Genomic DNA, 12,136 nt, shown 5'->3' with positions numbered 1-12,136 from the left:
GTGGTTGCGGGCACATCCTCAGTGGGGGTTGTGCAGAAGGCAGCTGATCGATGTTTCTCTCTCATCGATGTTTTTAACTCTCCATATTTCCCTCTATGATGTTTCCCTCTCCCTTCCTCTCTATAAAAAAATCAATAAAATATTTTTTAAAAAACTCAGGGCTGGTTCAGCAAAGTTCTGCTGGCTCCCTGGGCTTTGCCTCTGCCTGCCTTCACCTGTCAGCCAGCTGTCAATCTTAATCACTCAAAAGTCTGTTCCTCACAGGGCTTTAGGAGGAAGAGGTGATGTTTAGCTTTCAGAGAATATGGTATATGTGTTCTCCTATCCCACTTATTTATGGATGTCTTGTTGGTAGGAAGGATTTCTCCTCTGACTTGCTACCAGTGAAATTGGGACTCACTAGATTTTGCTCTGATATTGCTGAATCTGGTCCCTTGGTGTCTATCTAGGTCTCCTGGAAGCTGCTCTAGTGCAAGAGAATATGAATCGCTGTCTCTTTTTGACCCTGGGCAACTTGATTGAGATCCGAGAGGTTGAAGCCCCTAGTAGTCCAGTGGTCATGGAGTCCTTAGCCCAGAGGCTGGGTATGCCTTGAGTCTCACACCTTGATTGTCTCTGTTCTGAGTTGTACTCCCTTCTCTCACTTATCTGGTCCCTCAGGTCAGCTGCAGATGGCAGGGTGGCATGCACACTGTCCCTTTAGTGTGCACTGATTGTATGGTCCCAGAGTCTGGGCAGATTGGTGCACAAGGTCCTTCTGGTGTGCACTCACTGCGTGGTCCTGGAGCCCACTCACTGTGGGGGTCCCAGATTCTGCAACGGGGGTCTCTTGCGAGTTCCCACTGGCCAGCGGCTCATTGTGTGGGTCCAACGTGGTGTCCAAGGCTAGTCTGGTGATGGTGAGGATATGCTCCTAGCCACCAATGCTGCCCTCTTCAAGATGGCATGGTTTCCTTGTCAGAGCCATGCCTGCCCAGGGAGTGCCTGTGGCAGTAGCAGGGGTTCTTTGTCCAGGAGAGCCTGATCTGCCAGCCCCTGAGACTCCTGTGAGATCTAACTGTCCCTCACTCACACACACAAATACACACACACCACATGTCCACATACACACCCATCACTCCCTTGCTCATTCACACTCTCTCCCTCACTGCAGTCTTGCTCCCTGTCTACATTTCCACTGTCATCTCTACTACTTTCCCTCATGTATTTCAACATTTAACCTTAACAAAATAAATGCTTTCTTCTTTTGCTTCTGTGGGTAATTTCAGATTTCTTACTTTTTTTCCTTCTCTATTTCTTGCCAGCCATCTTCAAGAATCTTTTCTCCACAGAGCTGATAAGGAACGCCTCTGTCCATAGTTCTCTATCTTCTGTACACACAGTCCTTGGGCATTGGCACTATAATATTTACCACATTATGTTTAAATTTGTCTTTTTATGTGCTCCCCTAATTAAACTGTAAACTGCAATATTTTGTATTTGTAAACACTGCTTAATATATAATTAGTACCTACTGCTTAGGACATACTATTAGAACATAGCTTTTTCATTTAATGTACTTCTGAAAGTTGAACATAAAAGATTTATACTGTACACATTATTATAGTATTATCCAAGTGACTATAGGTAATATTACTAAGTAATCTCTATGGAAGTATGACTCAATAAAATGTTTCCTTATTTGGTATGGTTTTTCACATAACACCTAAATCTGAACATTTTATGAGCATAAGAGCTGCTACCAGTGTTTCTTTGTTTTTCTTGATGTAAATTTACTTTTCTCTTGGTTCTTTAATTTTTTTCATACAAAGTACAAAAAATTCACCAAGCTGAGACCCACTGCTTCTAGCATATTATTTTCTTTATAGAACCAGCCATAATTTCTAATAAAATGTCACTGTGCACCAAGCTTTACCTTACCTCAAGTACAATGGCCCCTCAGGAGCTCCAGACACATTTACAAAAGTTTGGGAACCATGGAATTGCTGAGATGACAAAAATGAAATTCTGTAGACATATCTTTTTCTTGTGTTAATACCATATTTATGAGATGGTAAATACATTCTATTTCTAGTCAAATCAGCTTGTACTTATTACAAAAAGCTATATCTTGAAATATACCAAACATTTGAGAGCCATGATTCACTATCTCCACTCAGAGGAGTTATAGCTATTAACAGGCATAAACAGAAAACTAAATAAGCTCATTAGTCATACCTTTCTGCAGATTCTTGAAAAAGATCCACGAAATCACTATGTTTGTAATCCGAAAAAGAGAATAGTACCTTATCTAAGTTAATCTGATTTGCAAAAACCTATAGGAATAAGAAAGAATAAAAAATTATGGCTAAGATTTCAAAAACATGTAGTTTCAAAATATGACTTCTGTAGCTTCTTAAAATACTACAAGAAGTACAAATTGACTTTTATACGAACAGTCAGGAATGAAAAGTATAGCATAGGATATACAGTCAGTAATATAGTAATAACTATGCATGGTGTCAGATGGTGACACCATGGTGATCACTTTGTGAGGTATATAAATGTCTAATCACTATGTTGTACACCTGAAAACTAATTTAATATTGTTTGTCAACTATAATTTAAAATTTTTTAAATATTTTTAAAAATAAGATCTTAAATAATAGAATCAAACCATAATCACATGATTTTTACTCCTAGAAAATCACTTGAAATGCGTCTCTCCCTAGTAAATATTTTCCAATCTGTCAAGACAGACTATAGAGTACTATGCATATACAAGTGATTTTTATTGAATCACCCAAGTTATTTTCCAAAGTAAGTAAAAAATAAGTTCATATTTCTTTTCTTTCTTTTTAAATAGTATTTTTTCATTGATTTTTTAGAGAGAGAGAAAAAGGGAGAGAGAGAAACAATGAGAGAGAAACATCAATTGGCTGCCTCCTGAACAACATCACCCACAACCTGGGCAAGTGCCCTGATGAAGAATTAAACCAGCAACCTCTGGGTGCACGGGGTGATGCTCAACCAACTGAGCCACACTAGCCAGGGTTAAGCTTCATTTTTCTTTAAAAAAAAAAAAAAGATTATGACTTCAGCCCAGAAATTCTTACAATGAGTGTTGAGTTTATTGTAAATATAAAATTCCCAACATTATATTTATCTTTACTTTAGAACTTGCGTAATCTAATACAGTAATTCTAAGCATGTCTCTGCCATGAGAGTTAGTACTGCCTGATGGTCCTTAGGCCACTTGTAGCATTCGCAGCCTCCGGTACAGTACCTAGCCCACCAGTAAATAGAACTGAATATAATGGAAGGGTAAAAGTAATTAAAATTAAGATTCGGTAATCAATATTTTGGCTCTCAATTCTGTTTCAATTAATCTATTCATTTGACTATTCTTTTCTGGGGCCCTATGATGTGAATACACTGTTCTAAATGCTCCTGATGAAATACTGAACAACAGAGGCTTGTGTCCTGCCCCGTGGAGCTACGTATTCCCATGGGGAGAGAGGAAATACACAAGCAAGCATGTAAAATTACAGCTGGTGATAAGTGTTAATGCAGTGACAGAGTATGGTGATACACAATAGCCATGTACCTAAAAAATACCAGGAAGGGCAATGCAAAGAAGCATCCTGAGCAGAAGGAGCAGGCCCAGTTCCGGGCAGCCTTCCCTGGTACGGACGCTGCCTAATTTCCCACCCTCACCTCATGTCTCTCTATTTCTCATGCAGCATATCCAGCCACAGCCTGTGTTCTGTCTTTTCATATTTTTGAAGTGTTATTTGGTGACTTTTATTTTTGTAAAACATATTAATCTTTTCCCCTCTTGCAGGTGTATGTGTTTTGATTGATTCCATAAAACTTCCTAGTCCTGGAATACCTCTTGTGGGCATGTATACAACCATCATTCCAGAACATGAACCCAACAAAAGAGATTTTAAAACTAAGCACATTAATGGAAAGATATAAACAACTACCCAGCATTCCTACCATATACACACTTTTCCTTTCTTACTTAATTCTGTCTTACCTAATCTTGGTCTTATGTTTTTCCAAGTTTTTAAATCAGCCAATCAAATCACATGCACACACACAAACATACAACACAAGCTTTGAAATTATAAAATTATTGTTTAAATTGAGGATACCTATTATCTTTATTATATTAAGTCTTATTATCCATTATATGATATAGCTATTATAATATTTTATGACATTCTCAATAGCAATTCTCAACTTTCCTTATATTTACTCCTATATACTTACTAGCTGGTGCCATTGTAAATGTAATGATATAGATTATACCATTATATTTGCTAACCACTGCATAATGAATGAGCAAACAAGTTTTCATATAATTTTGTATTTATTCTATTCTAAATATTTTATAAATCCTTTGTAATTTCTTCTTTGACCCATAAGTTTAGAAGTATGTCTCTTTAAATTTTAAATGTACATTTTACCCTTTTGTGGTTGACTTCTTACTGAGTTTCCTTATGTCAGAGACCACAGTCAGTACTATAAGATTATTTGCTGAGAGATATTTTGATTTGATATCTGATAAATTTTTGTATGCTTAAAAAGAATGTGTGGCCCTGGCCGGTTTGGCTCAGTGGATAGAGCGTTGGCCTGTGGACTGAGGGGTCCCAGGTTCGATTCCTGTCAAGGGCATGTGCCTTGGTTGTGGGCACATCCCCATTGGAGGGTGTGCAGGAGGCAGCTGGTCGATGTTTCTCTCTCATCAATGTTTCTGGCTCTCTGTCCCTCTCCCTTCCTCTCTGTAAAGAAATAAATGGAATATATTTAAAAAAAAAAAAAAAGAATGTGTGTTCTTTAATTTTAACCGTTTGAGTCCCAAGCAGCGCAATCGCGCTGCTGAGATTTTATGTCGAGAAAACATACGATTCGTTTGAGTCCCGGGGTGTATTGAAAAAACACCGCTTGAGTCCCAAACAGCACAACCGCGCTTTCTCTAAATGAGTACGAAAAGACCCAAACAGCGTGATAGCGCTTGTTTTATTTTATGTGGAGAAATACCAAGCAGCGCGATCACATGCTTGGGACTCAAACGGTTAAAAACTAGTTTTATTTATGTTTATTATACCTAGTTTGCTAATTGTTTTTTGGTAATTTCTACACTCTTAACTAATTGTCTAATCTATTGATAGGATAAATTTTTAAATGGTCTACTATCATAGTAAAGTTATTAATTATTTCTCCTTGTAGTTGTCAAATATTAATTTATATATCCTGAAGCTGTAATTAGGTGTTTATAAATTTAGAGTTTTATATCTTCCTTGTGAACTAACCATTCCAGTATTACATAGTGACCTCTTAATGCCTAATGCTTTTTGCTTTTGTCTCTTTGTCTGCTATTACTATAGTTACAACAGCTCTCTTTTCTTAGTGTTGTTTTGTGTATTTTCCTCATTTTACTTTAAAATATTAAGGAAAAATGTTTCCCAAGGATTTCTTTTCATTAAACTATATGGGTGATTAATAAATTAAATGAGTTCTATAGAGTTAACTTAGTCCTGAAAACTAGTTTATTAATAGTAGTTCATAAAACAAATCCCTAAAAATTAATTTCTGAATAATTAAAACAGAAATGTGGAGATTGTGAATGTGATGAGATAGAGGATAAGTGAGGTGGTTGCTATCACATCAACAGGATCCCTCCCATCTCCAGCACAGCCCATTTAAAAAGGCATTTGCATACAACTCATTTACTCAAAGAAAGTGACATTACCTGAGTAAGAAGTCCTAGCACAATTTAAACCCGAGACTTATTTCAAGTCATGCTTCAAATCAACTTGAGTACATTTATCAAAGAAGCAAACTGCTCCAGATGGCTGCAGTTCAGACTGAAGGCTCATTAGGACTCTAATACATCTGATGAATGACATGTGACTTGGCTAATAACAATGTCAAGAAGGCACAAGATGCCAGATCTTCTCATAGATTGTTCACCAAATCAAATTAATGTCAAATTAAAGAAAAGGCTAGACAAATGTTTCTGAGCAGGCTAAGTTAGCTTTTCTGCACTGCATATGCCAAGGATTTTATGAAAACAAGGTAATTCTATAAGATAGTATTATAGGCTTTTCTCCGTAATGAAGAGCTGTATGTCACAGATGAATCATTTCAGTTCTCTCTAGGACTTAGTTTCTTCACTCTAAAATAAATAAAAAATCTTAGTCTACCTTCCAAATTTAACATCTACACATCTATACAATTCCTAGGAACATCATCACAATTGAAAGGCCATCAAGTGGCTATTTCATTTTTTGTGAAATATTAAAAAAGCAAATAAATTCTGAAAAATCAGCTGACTTTCCCAACATACTCTGAAAGCCATGCAGAAGTGTACTAAGATCTCTTTTCTAAAATGAAACTTTAAAGTATATCAAAACTCACTTTAGATAAGTCAAGTAAAAAGAATGAATGAATGAATGAATGAATGAATAAATAAATAAATAAATAAATAAATAAATAAAATATACTCAGTTGTAGATTGCAGTTATACAAAGGATCTACTCAGGATATTCTGTGAAATTATTCACTTCCAAATTGCCATTCAGATCAGAGAAAAGTATCAACAGTGGGCTGACAGCCCAGCAGCACACTAAGAGTCAGACACTGCTGATCAGAGATGCACTGGTGCCATTGATAAGGCCACCTGACATGTCACACAAAAATCTACCAATCTTCAAAGTTGTTTTTCAAAGAAGCAGCACAACTGTCATCCCTGAGTGGAGATGGCAGCCAATTGGAAAGTAAGGGAAGCAGTGCTTATTCTTGATACTGATTTTTACCTCTATTCATGCTGGAATTTACAAGAAGTGACTATGAGGACCGCACCATGATGGAAGACCTAAAGCTCCAGTAGATGAGATGAGAGAAAATTGCAAGGCACCCACAAGATGAAAATTTTCCTATTTTTACTCTAAACCTGGTGGTATCTCCACAAGGAAGGTAATATATCAAGGTGAGAGTTTTTGTCCCAGATTTTTTACCACCATAGACTGGAGACACTGTAACACACTTTCTCTATCAATTAAAATTTCATCATCAATATATTTAAAGTTGCTTCAAATTTTATGTGAAATTTATTTTGTATCTGTTACTAAGAAAATGAGATACCCAAATAAATAAAATTTCCAGGACAGCATCTAAAAGAGTTTTCTTTAGAGTTTGAAAAAGTCCCACTCTTTCAAACCCATTTCTTAGCGAGCTTAGTCAGTGATTTGGGGTACCGGCCACAATTAATTATCAGAGGTGCCTCTTTTTCTAGTTTTACCTCATTAGTCACTGATCTATGTGCCGTTTCCTGACTGGATGAGGGCAAATGCGTCCATGAATTCAGGTCTTCCGTGGTAGAGTCATCTTCCTGCTGACCTTTTCCTGAACAAAGAGAAGGACAGAATTGATCAAATGCAAAGGGTTACACAGAAAGGAAGACTGAGTCTGAATGAGAAAAGTCAAACTGTGTGAAGGGAATTTACACCTACCTTTCCTACACAGAAAGGAAGACTGAGTCTGAATGAGAAAAGTCAAGCTGTGTGAAGGGAATTTACACCTACCTTTCCTATTTTAGATTTATTTCATCTTTATCTCCTAGGTTATAATCACTTTTCTCCCTTCTTTGAAAAACTACCATAGCAAACATGACCCTTCTTCTAGGATTATCCTCAGGAAATTTATTTTTGAGGAGTCCCTTTGTTCCTACTTCTATATTATTCAAGAACATATTCTTTAGGTAAGTCCTAAATATATACAACCTACAGAAAGTATGCATTGTAATCTATTGAAGAATTCTGTTTCAGAGTCTACTTCTTAGATAAAAAATGTTACATACGTCTCACATACTTAATGTTTTGTATTATTACTAATGAATAAATTAACAATATGTAAATGTATATAGAAAGTCGTTATAGTCTTTATTGAAAAACATAATATGAGTCATCCCTACAAAACCCATTGCTGGTTGTATTACAAGAGTGTTGCCAATTACCCTGTTAATTCTTCTGCACTGAATCTTCCAGATAGAAGCCCAGAGAGAGATTTTTCTCTGATCTTAGAATTGAGCATTCAGAGTACTGTTTCCCGGATCATGGCAGCCTTAAGTATTATAATTTAGAAATGTTATAACAGCATATTACTAAATCAATAAAAATATAGTAAACAAATACTTTGTTTCACTTAGCATAATGCTCTCCAGTTCCATCCATGCTGTTGCAAATGGTAAGAGTTCCTTCTTTTTAACAGCAGCATAGTATTCCATCGTGTAGATGTACCAAAGTTTTCTAATCCATTCAGTCAATGAAGGAAAAATACCACATGATCTCACTCTTTCATGGATAATTAAGACCATTACAAACTTTTGAACAATAATAGATACAGAGGCAGAGCTGCCTCAAACTGATTGTCGGACTGCAGTGGGAAGACCAGGGAGGGTTGGGGGACTGGAGGGAGGGGAGTAAGAGATCAACCGAAGGACTTGTATGCATTCATATAACCATAACTAATGGACATAAGACACTGGGGGGTTAGGGAGGGCAGGGGCTTGTTAAGGGCGGGGGGGAAAAAAAGGACACTTATGTAATACCCTTTGTAATACTTTTAGCGAAAAATAAAAATTAAAAAAAAAAGAAAAAAAAACAAATACTTTGAACACTAAAGAGTACATTCTTGCATGTGTTTAAAAGGAAATCAAATAGAAATTATAAACTATTATAACATATACATTTTTATAAATATATATATATTAAGAAATGTCAATGAAAGACTACAGTTCTGAAGGTTGGAAATGCAAGATCAAGGTGCCGGGAGGTTTGGTTTCTCCTGAGAAATTTATCCTTGTCTTTTACTTATTTTTTTAATTTAAATTCTTTATCGTTTAAAGTATTGCAAATGTCTCCTTTTTCCACCATTGACCTCTCCCTGGCCACTCCCAACTCCCAGCACAGGTCCTCACCCTGCTAGTGTCTGTGTCCATTGGTTATGCATATATGCCTGCATACAATCCTTTGGTTGATCTTTTGCCACCACCCTTCCACCCTCTTCCTTCCCTCTGAGGTTTGACAGTCTGCTTGATACTTCTGTGTCTCTGGATCTATTTTTATTCACCAGTTTATGTTGTTTATTATATTCCACAAATGAGTGAGATCATATGATATTTATGTTTCTCCTACTGGCTTATTTCGCTTAGCATAATACTCTCTAGGTCCACCCATGCTGATGCTAATGGTTAGAGCTCTTTCTTTTTTATAGCAAGTAGTATTGTGTAGATGTACCACTGTTTTTTAATCCACTCATCTGCTGATGGGCACTTAGGCTGTTTCTAAATCTTAGCTATTGTAAATTGCACTGCTATGAACAAAGGGGTGCATATATCCTTTCTGATTGGTGTTTCTGTTTTCTTGGGATATATTCCTAGAAGTGGGATCACTGGGTCAAATGGGGGTTCCATTTGTAATTTTTTGAGGAAACTCCATACTGGCTGCACCAGTCTGCATTCCCACCAGCAGTACACGAGGGTTCCTCTTTCTCCACTTCCTAGCCAGCACTTGTTGTTTGTTGATTTGTTGATGTAGCCATTCTGACAGGTGTGAGATGGTATCTCATTGTCATTTTAATTTGTATCTCTTGCATGATTAGTGACTTTGAGTATGTTTTCATATGTCTCTTGGCTTTCTGTATGTCTGCTTTCAAAAAGTGTCTATTTAGGTCCTTTGCCCATTTTTTTTTTTTTTTTTGGCTGGATTGTTTATCTTCCTTTTGCTAAGTTGTATGAGTTCCCTTTAAATGTTGGAGATTAAACCCTTATAGTATATAACATTGGCAAATATGTTCTCCCATGCACTGGACTCTCTTATTGTTTTGTTGATGGTTTCTTTTGCTGTACAAAAGCTTTTTATTTTGATGTAGTCCCATTTGTTTATTTTCCCCTTAGTTTCTATTGCCCTGGGAGCTGTATTGGTAAAGATATTGCTATAACATATGTCTGCTATTTTGCTGCCTATGAATTCTTCTAAGATTTTTATGGTTTCCCATCGTATATTTAAGTCCTTTATCCATTTTGAGTTTATTTTTGTGTATGGTGTAATTGGTGGTTTAGTTTCTTTTTTTTTTTTGCATGTATCTGTCCAATTTTCCCAGCACCATTTATTGAAGAGACTATCTTGACTCCATTGTATTCTCTTGCCTCCTTTATCAAATATTGAGCATAATGGCTTGGGTCAATTTCTGGGTTCTCTGTTCTGTTCCATTGGTCTATATGTCTGCTCTTGTGCCAGTACCAGGCAGTTTTGAGAACAGTGACTTTGTAATACAGCTTGATATCTGGTATTGAGATCCCTTCAACTTTGTTTTTCTTTCTCCAATTGCTGTGGCTATTTGGGGTCTCCATATGAATTTTTGGAGAGTTTGTTCTTGGTCTGTGAAATATGCCATTGGTATTTTAATTGGGATTACATTGAATCTATAGATTGCCTTGGGTAGTATGGATATTTTAATGATGTTGATTCTACCAATCCATGAACACAGTATGTTCTTCCATTTGTTTATGTCTTCTTCTATCTCTTTTTTCAATTTCCTGCAGTTTTCCAAGTACAGGTCCTTAGTCAAGTTTATTCCTAGGTATATTAATGTTTTTTGTTGCAATAGTAAATGGGATTGTTTTTATAGTTACTTTTTCTGTGAGTTCATTATTGGTGTATAAAAAGGCCATAGATTTCTGGGCGTTAATTTTGTAACCTTCTGCATTGCCAAATTCATTTATTAAATCTAGTTTTGTTTTTTTATGGAGTTTTTAGGGTTTCCTATGTACAATATCATGTCATCTGTGAAAGCAACAGTTTTACTTCTTCTTTTCCAATTTAGATGCCTTTTATTTCTTCTTCTTGTCTGATCACTATGGATAGCACTTCCAGTACTATGTCGAATAGGAGTAGTAAAAGTGGGTATCCTGACTTGTTCTGATTGTTCGGGCAAATGGTTTTAGTTTTTGCCCATTGAGTATGATGTTGGCTGTATGTTTATCATATAAGGCTTTTATTATGTTGAGGTATGATCCCTCTATTCCCACTTTGCTGACAGTTTTTATCAAGAAAGGATGTTGGATTTTGTCAAATGCTTTTTCTGCATCAATTGATATGATTATGTGATTTTTGTTTCTCAATTTTTTATATGATTTATGACATTTATTGATTTGTGGATATTGCATCCTCAGAATAAATCTCACTTGGTCGTGGTGTATGATCTTTCTAATGTAATACTGGGTCCGATTTGCTAGAATTTTGTTGAGGATGTTAGCATCTATGTTCATCATGGATATTGGCCTGTAATTCTCTTTCTTTGTAATGTCTTTATCTGGTTTTGGAATTAGGATAATGCTGGCCTCAAAGAAAGAGCTTGGAAGTGTGCCTTCCTCTTGTATTTTTTTGAATAGTCTGAGAAGGATAGGTTTTAGTTCTTTGAATGTTTGGTAAAACTCCCCTGTGTTGGCTTTTATATGGTTGTTTCTCATGTGGCCTTTCCCTTGTGCACGCACACCCACCATGTCTTTTCCTCTTCTTATAAGGACACTAGTCCTATTAGATTATGCCCCTGCCATTAAGAAGTTATTTATCCTTAATAACTTATTTAAAGGTAGTCACATTGAGATTAGGACTTCATATGAATTTTGGGAGAACATATTTCCATTCCTAACAACTATTTTGATACCAGTATCAAACATACTAGAAGAAAACTACAGATCAACATCCTCTCATGGATAAACATGCAAAAATCCTTTAAAATTGTCAGCAAACCAAATCCATAAATATATGAAAATGACAGTACATTATGACCAAATAGGGCTCGTCCAAGAATGTAAAGTTGGTTAAGACTTGAAGGTTAATCAGTGTTATTCACTATAATACTATACTTAAAAATTATATAAAAATAATCATCTTCATCAGATGCAAAAATGAGAAAATGCAATTGCCATTAAAAAAAAAAAAAAAAAAAAAAAAAAAAAAAAAAAAAAACCTCCACAAACTAAAGGGAATCCTCTCCTGTAGATAAAGGACATCTGCACGAAACCTATGACTAACAACATATTTAAGAATTAAAAGCTGAAGTATTTCCCCCAAAAGTCTGG

The 12,136-nt window shown here is 36.0% G+C and overlaps 1 protein-coding gene across 1 annotated transcript in view; it reads right to left on the bottom strand.

The window, feature by feature from the left end:
• PTPN20 (protein tyrosine phosphatase non-receptor type 20) overlaps positions 1 to 2,310 on the bottom strand; it is a 69,843-nt gene extending 67,533 nt beyond the window's left edge. Inside the window, exon 1 of the mRNA XM_070431943.1 lies at positions 2,218 to 2,310. The gene's annotated coding sequence lies outside the window, so the exon portion shown is untranslated. The remainder of the gene's footprint in view (positions 1 to 2,217) is intronic.
• Between the last annotated feature and the right edge of the window lie 9,826 nt (positions 2,311 to 12,136).

This window comes from Myotis yumanensis, unplaced genomic scaffold (assembly GCF_028538775.1).
Source record: "Myotis yumanensis isolate MYYU_CA2020_CCGP unplaced genomic scaffold, mMyoYum1.0.hap1 SCAF_13, whole genome shotgun sequence".
In the NCBI taxonomy this organism is placed as follows: domain Eukaryota; kingdom Metazoa; phylum Chordata; class Mammalia; order Chiroptera; family Vespertilionidae; genus Myotis; species Myotis yumanensis.
The sequence above is the reverse complement of the archived record's forward strand: the minus strand, read 5'-3'. Positions and strand labels throughout refer to the sequence as shown.